This window comes from Elephas maximus, chromosome 12 (assembly GCF_024166365.1).
Source record: "Elephas maximus indicus isolate mEleMax1 chromosome 12, mEleMax1 primary haplotype, whole genome shotgun sequence".
Taxonomy (NCBI): Eukaryota; Metazoa; Chordata; class Mammalia; order Proboscidea; family Elephantidae; genus Elephas; species Elephas maximus.
This window is the reverse complement of record NC_064830.1, coordinates 31,727,291-31,742,194: the sequence shown is the minus strand read 5'-3', so window position 1 is coordinate 31,742,194 and position 14,904 is coordinate 31,727,291. Positions and strand designations below refer to the sequence as shown.

The window sequence follows — 14,904 nt, the reverse complement described above, 5'->3', positions numbered from 1 at the left end:
GAGTTCCTGGTTTTCAGATTCTTGTAACTTGAGCTACAGTTAAAAGATCCAGGGAAGATGCATCTCTATTGTGGAATAAAAATGTCCTGAATTTCTGTAAAATCCTTTGCTGGCATATTCTCAGTAGAAAAATCTGTTTCCTTTTTAGCTCTGTCCTTTATGGAAAACATAAACAGGCCCCTTTCAGAGGAACAATTTTAAATCATTTTTTGGATGGCGCCTGTACACATCACACCACTGGAAGCTGGCACCTGTTTTTGGTATGCTGTTCTGTAAAATATTGCATCATTGAATAGTAGGTGGCTTTATCTTTTTGTTTTTCACTTCAAAATCCATCAACCTATTGCTATGCTGTGTAACATCCATGTGACAGAGATCAAGATTCAATACAGAAGACATGAAGAGAGTAGGTGTTATAGATTGAACTATGCCCCCCAAAAATATATGTTGTAAATCCTCTATGCTTGTGGTTATAGCCCCATTAGGGAATGAGTTGTCTTTGTTACGTTAATAAGGCAGGATGAGTATAGAGGGTATCTTGAGGCAACCTCTTTTGAGATATAAAACCAAAAACCAAACCCAGTGCCGTCAAGTCGATTCTGACTCATAGCGACCCTATATAAAGGAGATTAAATGTAAGCTAGCAAGGAAATACGGCCAAGACAGATGCCAAGCACGTGAAGATTGTCCAGGAGCAGAAGTTCGGAAGAGATAAGGACTTTCCTCCAGAGCTGACAGAGAGAGAAAGCATTCCCCTAGAGCTGGCACCTTGAATTCAAGACTTTTAGCCTCCTAAACTGTAAGAAAATAAATTTCTGCTTATTAAAGCCATCCACTTGTGCTATTTCTGTTATAGCAGCACTAGATGCCTAAGGCAGAATTTGGTACTGAGAAATGGGAGTGATGCTCTAGCAAATATCTACAATGAGGAGGTAAGTGTTTTTAGAATTGGGTAATGGGTAACAGCTGGAGGAGCTTTAAATTGCCTAATAGTAAAAGCCTAGACTGCCTTGCCCCCATGCATTTGTCATACTCTGGGGGCTTGCATGCTGCTGTGATGCTGGAAGCTATGCCATTGGTATTCAAACATGAGCAGTGTCATCCATGGCAAACACGTTTCAGCTGAGCTTCCAGATTAAGACAGGTTAGGAAGAAGGGTCTGGTGACCTACTTCAGAAAAGAGTTAGCCAGTGAAAACCGTATGAATAGCAGTGGAACATTGTCGGATGTAGTGCCGGAAGATGAGCCCCTCAGGTTGGAAGGCACTCAAAAGACGACTGGGAAAAAGCTGCATCCTCAAAGTGGAGTCAATATTAATGATGTGGAGGGAGTCAAGCTTTTGGGGCCTCCATTTCCTGATGTGGCATGACTCAAAATGAGAAGAAACTGCTGCAAACGTCCATTAATAATCGAAATGTGGAATGTACAAAGTATGAATCTGGGAAAATTGGAAATCGTCAAAAATGAAGTAGAATGCATAAACATTGATATCCTAGGCATTAGTGAGCTAAAATGGATTGGTATTGGCCATTCTGAATTGGACAATCACATGGTCTACTATGCCAGGAATGACAAATTGAAGACAGCTACCTGGCCAACCAACTGGAAGAGATCCATATTTATGCCTATTCCCAAGAAAGGTAATCCAACCAAAGGTGGAAATTATTGAACAATATCAATAATATAACACGAAGTAAAATTTTCCTGGAGATCATTCAAAAGTGGCTGCAGCAGTATATTGACAGGGAATTGCCAGAAATTCAAGCCGGGGTGTGTTGCAGCCGCTGCTGCTCCGCCGTCACTCTCTAACTCCAGTGCCACCTCTAGCTCTCCAAGCTCCAGCCAGAGGTGAAGGGGGATAAGTGAGGAGGTCTCTATACCATGGCTCGTACAAAGCAGACTGACCACAAATCAGCCAGTGGTAAAGCACCCAGTAAGCAAGTGGCCGCAAAAGCCACTTGCAAGAGTGCACCCTCTACCTGAGGGGTGAAGAGACCTCATCATTATAGGCCTGGTACCGTGGCACTCCTGGAAATCAGCCGTTATCGGAAATCCACTGAACTTCCGATTCACAAACTTCCCTTCCAAGACCTGCTGCAAGATATTGCTCAGGACTTCAAAACAGATCTGTGTTTCCAGAGCACAGCTATTGGTGCTTTGCAAGAGGCAAGTGAGGGGTGCCTGGTTGACCTTTTTGAAGACATCAACCTGTGTGCTATCCATGCCAAACATGTGACAATTATGCCAAAAGACATCCAGCTACCATGCCATATACTTGGAGAATGTGCTTAAGAATCCACTACAATGGGAAACATTTTATTCTTTAAAAAAAAAAAAAATTCTCTTCTTGTTATTGGTAGTTCTGAACGTTAGATAGTTTTTTTCCATGGAGTCAAAAGGTACCTAAGTATATGATTGTAAATGGAAAAATAGGGGACAGAAATCAGGTATTGGCAATTTTTCCATTTTCATTTGTGTGTAGATTTTTAATATAAATGCGGGGACACAAAGCATTAATGTTAAGTCAAAATGTTTCAGTGAACAAGTTTAAGCAGTTCAATTTTATAACAATTATAAATAAGCCTGTTAAGCTTTTCTGGACAATGCCAGGATTTGGATTCTTTTAAAACAAGTAAATTTCTTATTGATGGCAACTAAATGGTGTTTGTAGTGTTTTTATCATACAGTATATCCCATCCATTCACTCTAATTTTCTGAGTTGTCCTACATGCAAGTACATGTTTTTAATGTTGCCTGTCTGTGCTGTTCCCATAAGTTTGCTATTAAAATACATTAAACTATAAAAAAGAAAAAAAAAAAAAAAAGGAATTCAAGCCGGATTCAGAAGAGGAGGTGGAACCAGGAATATCATTGATGATGTCAGGTGGATCCTGGCTGAAAGCAGAGAATACCAGAAAGATGTTTACCTGTGTTTTATTGACTATGCAAAGGCATTCAACTGTGTAGATCATAACAAATTATGGATAACATTGCAAAGAATGGGAATTCCAGAACACTTAATTGTGCTTATGAGGAACCTGTACATGGATCAAGAGGCAGTCGTTTGAACAGAACGAGGGGATACTGCATGCTTTAAAATCAGGAAGAGTATGAGTCAGGTTGTATCCTTTTACCATACTTATTCAATTTCTGTGCTGAACAAATAATTTGAGAAGCTGGACTACATGAAGAAGAATAGGGTATCAGGATTGGAGGAAGACTAATTAACAACCTGTATTATGCAGAGAACAGAACCTTCCTTGCTGAAAGTGAAGAGGACTTCAAGTGCTTACTGATGAAGATCAAAGACCACAGCCTTCAGTATGGATTATACCTCAACATAAAGAAAACAAAAATCCTCACAGCTGGACCAATAAGCAACATCATGATAAACAGAAAAGATTGAAGTTGTCAAGGGTTTCATTTTACTTGGATCCACAGTCAGCACCCATGGAAGCAGGAGTGAAGAAATCAAAAGAGGCACTGCATTGGGCAAATCTGCTGCAAAAGACCTCTTTAAAATGTTGAAAAGCAAAGATGTCACCTTGAAGACTAAGGTGCGCCTGACCCAAGTCGTGGTATTTTCAATCACCTCATATGCATGCAAAACCTGGACAATGAATAAGGAAGATAGAAGAGGAATTGATGCCTTTGAATTATGGTGTTGGTGAAGAATATTGAATATGCCATGGATTGCCAAAACAATGAACAAATCTGTCTTGGAAGAAGTACAACCAGAATGCTCTTTAGAAGCCAGGATAGCGAGACGTGTCTCTCATACTTTGGACATATTATCAGGAGGGATCAGTCCCTGAAGAAGAACATCATGCTTGGTAAAGTAGAGGGTCAAAGAAAAAGAGGAAGACCCTCAGCAAGTCAGATTGACACAGTGACGGCAACAATGGGCTCAAGCATAATGGTTATGAGCATGGTGCAGGACCAGGCAATATTTCATTCTGTTGTACACAGGGTTGCTGTGAGTAGTAGCTGACTTGATGGCACCTAACAACAGCAACAGATTGTTTAAGTTGCCTAATAGTAAAAGCCTGGATTGCCTTGCTCCCATGCATCTGTCAGTTTGTCGCACTGTGGGGCTTGCATGTTGTTGTTATGCTAGAAGCTACGCCACCGGTATTCAAATACCAGCAGAGTCACCCATGGCAGACAGGTTTGCCCTTGAAGAGACTGTTGGTAAAATTATCAACATCAAAGGCAATTCTGGTGAGGGCTCAGAAGGAAGTGAGGAGAACAATAAAGTCTCTGTTACCTTAGAGAAAACATACGGTGCCAGCAACAAAATGTTGCTAGAAATGTAGACATTGAATTTGCTTCTGGTGAGGCTTTAAAAAGAAAATAATGAACATGTGATTGAAAAACGGAGGCAGGCCAATTCTTTTTATGCAGTGACAAAGAGCTCATCTGAATTATGTTCAAATATTTGGTGGAAGGTAGAGCTTATAAATGATGAACTTGGATATCTGGCTGATGAGATTTCTAAGCAAGATCTTAAAGGGACTGCATGGTTTCTCCCTGCCACTTGTGGTAAAATGCAAGAGGAAATAAATGAGTTTAAAAATGAACTGTGCAAAATGAAAACAGAACTTAAAGAATTAGAAAATTCTTTTGCACAAACTAAGGACATGCATCCTAGATTCTCACCAAGGAAGTGGCTACACAATCTTTTGTTAAAGAGATTAGGCCTGTGACTGATGGATCTGTCCAACTACCACAACAGAAAACCCATCAGCTTAGACCGAAGAGGACAGAGGAAGAATGAAAGGAAAGAATGCTCTCTCCTCTTAGAATTCTACAGGCAGTAAACAGGTCAAAGAAGTTGTATCTGTTGCCCTCCAAGAAAAGAAAAGTATCATCCCTAGAGCAGCTCAGAGATCAGCAGAACTATTGGAAAGAACATGGGAAACAAGGCCTTCTCAGTTTCAAAGGGTGGGGCTGTAGTCTCCTGGATCTTAAAGGGTGGGGCCACAGCCTCCTAGGTTTCAAAGAGTCATATCTATGCCAACTCATTTTCGGTGTATGGAGCCGCCAGGGGGATGGGTTCTTCAGACAAAGCTGAGGATGGGGCTGCCATGCCCAAGGGGCAGAAGAACAGGGCCTGCTGGGGCTGAGGGGGTGGGGTGGCCACTCAGATGGACTAGGAGAATGGGGCCACCCAAATCCAAGGGAGCAGAGTTGCCATCCCACAGGGCCTGGAAGGTGGAGCTGAAGCCCAGGGCCAAGGGGCCTCCTTTCAGAATCCAGAAGGCATGGCCAACCAGAGTCTGGGGGGTGGGGCCATTGCCCAGATGGGCTCAGAGAAGATTATTTTCAAGCATTGAGAGCTAATGTAATTTGTTCTGCTGGGTCTTGGACTTGCTTGGTGACCATTCTTTCCCTTCAATTTCTTCTATTTATAATGGAAATGTCTGCCTTGTGCCTATTCCACCACTGTACTTTGGAAACAGATAACTTGTATTCTAGATTTCACAGGTTCACAGATGAAGAGGAATTTTGCTCCAAGATAGACTACACCTAAAGTCTCACCCATATTTGATTTAGAAGATGAAATTTTAGACTTGGAATTGATTTAAGGCTTTTGGGATGATTTGATGGGGTGAAAGTGTTTTGCATGTGGCAAGGACATGAATTTTGTGGGGCCAAAGGATGGAATGTTATGGATTGAATTGTGTCCCCCAATAATATGTGTTGTAAGTCCAAACCTCCATGCCTATGGTTATAATCCCATTTGGAAATGGTCTGTCTGTTATGTTAATGAGACAGAATTCGTGCACGGTGTATCTTGAGTCAATCTCATTTGAGATATGAAAAAGATTACACAAGCAAGCAGAAGCGAGATGGAGTAAGATAGATGCCATGACACATAGAGATCTCCAAAGAACAACGAAGCAGAAGCTGAAGGGACAAGAACCTTCCACCAGAGCCAACCCTTCCCCTAGAGCTAGAACCCTGAATTCAGACTTCTAGCCTCCTAAACTGTGAGAAAATAAATTTCCATTTGTTAAAGCCATCCACTTGTGGTATTTCTGTTAAGGTAGCACTAGATAACTAGGACAGTAGGAAAAAGATAAAATCCAAGCTCCTTCATATGTGCACAAGGCCCTCCAACAAGTGTCCCTGTCTACTTGTGTGGTTCCACCTTCCAGCCCTCATACATGCCTCTTCTATTCCTGTCATACACCATCCACAGGGCAGAATGTTCCACACTCTTTTACACCTCTCCTTTATCTGTGAGGCTTAATGCCACTTCTCTCCATGGTTAGCCCTGGCACAGCACCTATATTGCATGTGACCTTGGAACTTTTTCATTTAATTCTCCCAGTGGAATTTTACAGACTCCATAGTATGGTGGATGACTTGCTGTGCTCTGGAAATGAATTCAATTCTTCTCTCAAGGTGTTTCAAGTACAGAGTGTACCTTATATGTACCTCTTTCATAATGCAAATCACAGAGTTTTGCATTTGTCTATTTATTAATTTAGGTGGGACCACATCTATTTCTTTTTATATCTCTAGCCCCTTGCACAGGGCTTGACACTTACTAAGTAAATTGTCAGTTAGATGTGAGGAGAGCCCTTTGCAATGTCCTCAGCTCTCAGGTCCAGCGTTACCTTTGCACACAAATCCCTCACTTATGTGAAATCACTTTTGCCCACCAAGAAAGCCATTGCAGCCAAAGAGGTTTCCATGGAAGGATCCAGTCTAGATTTGAAAGCCAGAGGTTTGTGTAGTGCCGTGCCTGCTCAATTTGGAATCTGAAATCCTAGGCTGCATACCAGACATGACAATAGTAACACAGAATCACATCTCTGGTCACTCCTCACTTCTTTCCCAGCCCTGATCCAAAGCCTGTGGTGGCAGGAGCATCATTGGGGATACCAGGCTCCCTTCATTCAGTTGACTTACTTGTATCAACACAGAAAGCAAACCAACCATAACTAAAGGAAGTCATCACATCAGACAATTAATTCACCAGGTCCGTTAAAGCACATAGGCATGGGGTTAATAAGCAGAACGCACCAGCAAAAAGGTAAGACCATTGTTTTGGCCAAACCCAGAGCTGGCTCCCTGTGCCAGATGCCTACTGTTAGTGAGTGGACATACGTGGCCCTCTGGGCATCTTCTTTTGAGGGAATGCATGCCCCCTTGTCAGCACAGAATTTGGACTTTATTTTAAATAGGAATGTGTTTTTCTTCAAACAAAAATTACTCAATTCAAAGAATATGTGTGGCTTCTAGGGAGCGGCAACAGCTGAGAAACCCACACTGGTTCTGGACGAAATTCAACACGGACCAACCTAATCGCCATGACGGAGAATTTGGAACGAGTCTGAAATGCCTTTGCATTATTGGACAAACAGCTCCCCATCATTCCCGAGCCGGCTGGGGCGTTCCCGTGAAAGCCCTTTGATAAGAAGAAGCAGGTTCTCGTGAGGCAAGCCACCCACCCACTTTCTTAGGGGCTATTGTCTTGAGATGGGGGATTGTGATGTGGGGCGCCGCTCTGTGAGCTGCCCCATCAGGCCCACGGGGCGGCAGCCACACAATGCTGCACCTCCTGCAATGGGCCATTCATCGAGGCCTCAGGGTTCCCTGATGGGAGCCCATTGACCCCAGGATAATAGATGAAAGTGTTTTCTCACTTGCCTTCGCCTCCTGACCCCTTGCCACCATTTTTCATGCACTGTCTTCTCTTCAGCCAGACTGAGGAATTCTTCCTCTGATGATGAAGGCCTGATGACCCTCTGTTGCATCCTAGAAGCTGGCCACTCACTGGAGGGCTGCCCAAAGTGGTCCCTGCATAATGCAGCCAAGCAGGGGTCACTTCCTCCCCACTCCCATTCCTGTACACCCCCTCCCCAAAGCACAGGAGTGGTGTTTGTTTACAGAAAATTTAAGCTAGTGAGCTTGTTAATTTTCTTTCTTATTTGTTCATTCATTTGTTTGCTTGTTTGCTTTCCATCATATTTGACTTCTGGTGAATCCACATCACACAATCAGAGTTCCAAATTAAATGCCAAAAGACTTTCCCATTCCCATCCTCTGCTCGGAAAGGCAAAGTCATAAAGAATCTGGGGGCACTAGAGAAAGCTGTAATGTCTGTACATGGAGGTTATTGCTGGAAAGATCTCAGGTCATCTAACAAAACCCACTCGGCTGAGGTCCACACAGGAGAGGCGACTTGACAAGCTAGCAACACTCCTGTGACCAGTACCCAGCTCCCTGGGCTCCATTCCAGGGCTCTGTCCATTTCCAAATCCTTCTTTTGGGGTTACATTCTCATTAGTACTAACAGGCGAATGGCAATCAGGCCTTGACAAAAGAGTTTTTATTATAGCTAAAAATCACTGAACCACCCAAATCCTTCTCTTTGTGATCCACAAATTATAGGCAACAAGCATTCAAAAAGGACCAAACCAACAAGAACCCATAGGAAGAAACAAACAAGATGGCTGCACCCTGGAGTCTGCGGCAACCTTGGGTTCTTCAGTCTGTTGACAGCTTCTTGTAGGAAAATGAAACTCTGCTCTGCCTCTTAGTGTTCATTGCCTCAGGGTCTGCGTATGGGTTGTGGACATGGGGCGTGCTGAAGACAAGACCAGAGACCCTGACACTTCCTTCTCGGAGGAAGGTGCTCACACACAGAGAGGTGTGAGTCATGGCAACACCACCAACCTGAGGTCTGGGGCCTCTGCACTATAGTTAGAGCTAGAAGAGCCCAGACCACATGTGGGCCAACAACCTCAGCCCCTTCCAGAGGGAAAGTCAAATGAAGAAGTGCCTGTCTCACAGAGGAGGAAAAGCTAATGAACATTAAGCATCAGGACTCCACCCTTTCTAGATCTTGCTGCCTTTTTTTGTACTTATAATTTATTTCTTAAAGAGAATTTCCCAAATTGTAAAAGCTCGGGCTCCACAAAACCTGGATCCACTCTGATCACACAACAACATAGAGACCTTGCTAATATTCGAAGCTAGGGCTCCTGTCTCCCTTCTGATGCTCTTTTCCAGGCATTCATGGGATGATGCAAGAGGCTTTGCAGGGACCCATTATAAAGAAAGACACCCAGAGAAAGCTTTGGCTGCTCAAGGAGACGGGACACAGACTAGACATTTATCCAGATGTCTGTTGTTTTTCATCCACATTCCTGCAAAGGAAAGTGTGCAAGAGTACTTATCATTCCCTAGAATATTTCTGAATGAATTATCTGAAGGCAGAGAGGAGGGCTCAGGATAGAATAATCCAAGGCTTCCAATTTCCTACCATCTCAGAGAAGCTATTAGATCTTCTTGTTAGATCTGAAGTTCCTGGGCAAGGAAAGGGAAGTATATCGGGTCTGTGCTGTGGGACTCTGTAGGGCGAAAGTCCTGCCAAGGGGTAGTCTTTTACTCCAGGTGTGTGTTCCACAAACATGTACATGGGTTCAGCTCTTTACACAAGACATTCTGCAGGAGAAGAGGGGCATAGGATTGCCTTGTGCAGCCAGTGTCTGAGACGAGAGTATTCTTGGCTGGCTGGGCTTGTGAGAATGAAACAGATAAAATTATTTCAGCAGGTCACACAAGGAAAGACTTGTCCTGGCACCATCCAACAAACCAAAAGAACTGTGGAGACCTTCTTGTTCAACTTCTCCTAGGCCCAGAGAAGGAAAGTGACTTATCCATGATCACAGAGAGCTGATGGTGTGGTCAACCTTGTTGACTGCCTTTGTAATAATCATTATCCCCCAATATCTTCTGACAGAAGCCCAACCCAGCTCAGTGTTCAGTGAAAGAGGATGCTGATCCAGGAGCTGAATCACAATTAGTCTAGTCAATCATAGCAACCCCATTCCTTTCTGCCAGTGGTTGGTTTGGGGTGGGCATTTAACTCAATTCCGACCAATGTGACATAAGGGGAATGGTTACGTGGGGGATTTTGGGTAGGGGTTTCTTCCTTGATTTAAAAAAAAAAAAAGGAAAAGCAAAGGAAGAACACAAAAAGAAACTCCTTCCCATATGATAGGTCAGATGGTTATTGGGCAAGTCTTTTTCCCCCTGCCTCACTTCTCCTAGGGCATGGCACACTTCACAGATCACTGTTTTCAGACTTAGTCATATGCCTTGCTTTGCTCGATGGAAGGTGAGCGGACTCGATGCAGAGAATTTAAATGTTCTCACATGGTTCGATTTGCCTCTTAAGCTCTTTAGAGCTGCCATAAGATGAACATACCCCGAGTAGCTGGTGGGTACAAGAAAATCGGGATACTCATGGAACACAGCCCTTGAGTGGTGTAAATGGTTAACTTGCTTCGCTGCTAACCAAAACGTTGGGGTTTTGAACCCATGAAGAAAGGCCTAGCAATCTAAATCAACCATCAAAAACCCTATGGAGCACAGATCTACTCTTACACACATGGGGTTGCCATGATTTGGAATCAACTCAATGGCAAATGGTTTTGGTTTTATGGAATACAACCAAGCGAAACTCAAAGTTTGAAGCCAAGCCCAGCCCAGGCTCAGCCTGAAACAGAATGGCCCCAGCTGATACACAGACCCTTGAGAAAATGAAATAAATGCTTTGTTGTATTTGTTGTTGCAAGTCACCTTGTTTCAGAGTCCTTTGCAACACAGTGTTATTGTGACAATAGCTAACTATTACACTCCCTCCTGCCATTCAGCAGAGCTGTGTGGATGTGAAACTTGGTGCTACAACAGCCATCTTACAACCACAAGTGGAAAGCCAAAAGAACCACAGAGAAGTACCACAGAACTTCTGAACTAACCATCCCTAGAGTTCATATCCCATCTCTGATGCCTCAAATTCAGCCTCTCAAATTTGTCAACCCAGAGAGACCCTTTTTTTTTTCCTCTCCAAGAAATGTTTTCCCCTATTTCTGTTCATGGAAACCATTCCCTTCCTATCACCAACCTCCTTGACACATGGGCTGTTTGTGACTTCTAGGGACCATCTTTAAACATCTGCATTCATGTGTCTGTCATTTTATTCACTCATTTTTCCTGAGCTGGGCTTTTAGGTCAATTAGGCACCATTTCTTCCCTCTAAGGGTACTCATTTGAGGACCAAAGATGAGTTTGTTGTGGCAAAAGCAAATACCTGGTGCAGTCTGAGGGAAAGTGGCATGGGATGATGCAAAGCATCAATGGAATTAGATCACAGAGGGCTGTGAAAGTCAGAGTAGGAAGATGTGGCCTTAGCCAGTGGGCAGTAGAAGCTATCAGAAGCTGAGTCAGGAGGAAGGCTGGGGCAGGTGGGAGTGGGGGATCCCTATATTGCATTTTTTCTGAATCCTGTATAAATCCAGCCATATAAATAATCCACTATACCCAGGGAGCAAATAAAAAAACCTTAACAAGAGTGGTTCATAAAGCTGTCACCAGAAACTCTATAAATTTATGGGCCAGAACTCTGCAGATGGTAGAGAACAGTGCTCTGCTAGAAAATGGGTAACTTGAACATGGTTGAGTAACTTTATCATGATATCCTAGAAGTGGTGCAGACATGAACAAGCATCTGGCTTCACTGACTTGTGAGCAGATGGAGGACACTGAGGCACACCTAGAGACAACCTGGGGACCACAGGAAGTTCTTGGCTGCTCAACACTCTCGTAGTTCCCGCTCTGGTGCAGTTTGATGCATTCATCAACATAGGATTTCTCAATCTCAGCAGTATTGACATTTTGGGCTTGGTTATTCTTTGTTGAGGAGGGAAATTGTCTGTGCATTGTAGGATGTTTAGCAGCATCCCTGTACTCTACCCACTAGATGCTAGTGGCATCACTCCGTCCTCCCTCAAGTCATGATAAACAAAAATGTCTCCAGACATTGCCAAATGTCTCCTAGGGGGCAAAATCACCCCAAGTTGAGAAATTCAACCAAAACTGATTTGGCCTCCTATCATCCTTCAAGACTCAACGTGAAGGCAGCCTTCTTTCCGTAAAGCTTACTCTGACTCTTTCTCCCAAGGCAGAGAAATTGCTTCCTTTTCTGGACTTATCTCTATCATAAGATTTAACCTATTATATCCTTATAGAGCTTCAGGTTTTTATTTGTCTGTCGGCTCTTTGAGGACAGAATTGTGAATTATTTCTCTCTGGTTTCACCAACACATGGAATAGGACCTGGCACGCAAGGGAAGGAATGGATTAATTCCAAATCCACACGATCGTCCATAGCTTGGACCTAGTATAAATTTTCGATTCCATAGCCTCCTATAGCTCCGCAAAGACCCCACCCACCAGCCTACCTGGTAGACCTACTGTTCACTAAATATGCCTTGGCCTTTCTTACTCTACCCCTGGCTAATACCTTCCTTCTCTTAAAATTTCCTTCACACCCACCTCACCCCTATTATCTATTGAAATCCTAGCATCCTCCAAGGCCTATCTTAAATGCCACTTCCCTTAGAAGACTTTTCCAAACCTTCTAATTAAAAATAATCAGCCACCCACGCCTGCCCCATTACCCCAGTCACTGATCCCAAAGTGCTTTTTAATTCTATTATAAGCATTTCTGGATACATCCTGTGTCCCTCACTAGACAATGAACTCCCCACAGGCAGGAACTGTCATTATTTATTTCCATATCTTCCACCGAGCCTAGCAGAGGCCTGGCATACAGCAAACATTGCTCAAATTTAATTCAAGTCTCCAAGAGACGCCTGGACGTCAGTAGCTGTTAAACATGAGATGGGCTGCTTTTTGCCTCAGTGCCTCCAAGATAAAGATCACGGTTAAATTATTTGAGAAATTGCTAATAATACTATTTGCAAAGGAAACGGCCCTGCAAAATTATTATTTCTGACGAAAAATGGGTCTGTTTTTTTCATCTAGAATTGATATCAGTCCTGACATCAGAAGGTTAGAAAGAGCCTTCTGAGGACTTTTAGGCCAACCCGGGGTCATACAGGACTAGGAACGTCCAAACCAAAACCAAACCCATTGTCATCAAGTGGATTCCAACTCATGGTGACCCTATAAGACAGAGTAGAACTGGCCCATAAGGTTCCCAAGGAGCTGCTGGTGGTTTGAACTGCCGAGCTTGTGGTTAGCAGACTTAGCTCGTAACCACTGTGCTACCAGGGCTACAGAGAGTCGCAAATCTTCTGATCTTAAAGACCTTTAAGAAAAGAGTTTTGTGGTATCCCCCCAACAACAGGCTCATTCCAGCCTCAAGAGCACATAACAGGTTAGCTAGTACATGCTGGCAACTGTACCTATAGTTTATAATTCATATTTAGAAATTGTGCTAATAACTTGTGCTGTTACTTTGGTAGTTCTTCTAAAGGAAAACAGCCTAAGTGACTGGTTCGTGTAACAAAACAATGATAATAATTTTTATGCTGGGCTTTAAAAATCATAAAGCACTCACAAACCTAGTAACTTCCCTGGACTCCTTATTAGAACCCTATGATAAAGGCAGAGTGACATCTTTGCTTCATTCTATCAGGGCCTCCAAGAAGTGGCTTAGGTGTCACCTGGCTGACATCTGCTGCCAGCCCTGTGTGGGATGGGCAGCTCTCAGCCTTCTATACCTGAGGAGACCTGCTCACACCCAACCATGACGGCATCTACTGGAAAGGCGGTCTTAGTGCTATATGGAAAATAAGCCCAGGAAAGACAAAGCCCCCTTTCTTTCTTTATACAAATGAGTTCCAGAAAAGTCCAGAAGCTGCAAGAAAAAGGTACTGAGTCACAGCGATTGAAAGCAAGATTTGGATGATGCTCTAAATTTATTCCTTTCCAGTGGGGTAGCCGAGCACTGAAATAAACAGCAATTCCTACAGCAGCCACAAAAACTGTCCAAGACCTTCAACAGTCTTCTGTGGGAGTGTGGAGGGGGACAGGGGACAGGGAGATGAGAAGGACCTCAGAGCCAGAATCACCCTGGGCCAGGCTGCATGCCTGACTCACACAACTGAACTGGTTGTAAGTAGAATAAGAGCCCCAGAAGGATGGGTAGGTGGTAAGCCATTTCCTTGGTTTCTAATTTGCATGAATGTGTGCTGTGGATTAGCATCTGATTATGGGTGGAGTAGGTAATCCACCCAAACAATAAGGTTTCCAGGATTTGTGGATTGAATTGTGTTCCCCCAAAATACGCTGAAGTCCTAATCCCTGTGCCTGTGAAGGTGACCTTGTTTGGGAAAATAGAGTCAATCTTGGAAGACTGTTGCTATTGTTAAGTGCCATCTAGTTGGTTCTGAATCACAGCAACCCCGTGTACAACAGAATGAAATACTGCCTGGTCCTGCGTCATCCTCACAATCACTGCTATGTTTGAGCCCATTGTAATACCCACTGTGTTAATCCATCTCATTGAGGGTCTTCCTCTTTTTTGCTGACCCTCTGCTTTACCAAGCCTGATGTCCTTCTCCAGGAACTGAACCCTCCTGATAACATGTCCGAAGTACGTTAGGCAAAGTCTCACCATCCTTACTTCTAAGGAGCATTCTGGCTGTACTTCTTCCAAGACAGATTTGTTCATTCTTCCAGCAGTTAATATTTTTTGCCAACTCCATAATCGAAAGGCATCAACTCTTCTTCACTCTTCCTTACTCATTGTCTAGCTTTCTCATGTGTATGAGGCAATTGAAAATACCATGGCTTGGGTCTGGCTCACCTTAGTCCTCAAGGTAACATCCCTTGTTTTTTTAATACTTGAAAGAGGTCTTTTGCAGCAGGTTTGCCCAATGTGATACATCATTTCATTTCTCGACTGCTGCTTCATTGGGCATTGATTGTGGATCCAAGTAAGATGAAATCCTTGACAATTTCAATCTTTTCTCTGTTTATCATAATGTTGCTTTTCAGTCCGGTTGTAAAGATTTTTGTTTTCTTTATGTTGAATTGTAATCTATACTGAAGGCTGTGGTCTTTGATCTTCAT

The 14,904-nt window shown here is 43.3% G+C and overlaps 1 pseudogene; it reads left to right on the top strand.

Annotated features, from left to right (window-relative positions):
- Nucleotides 1-1,881: 1,881 nt before the first annotated feature.
- Nucleotides 1,882-2,373, top strand: LOC126087003 (histone H3.3A-like; annotated as a pseudogene).
- The last annotated feature ends 12,531 nt before the right edge of the window (nt 2,374-14,904 follow it).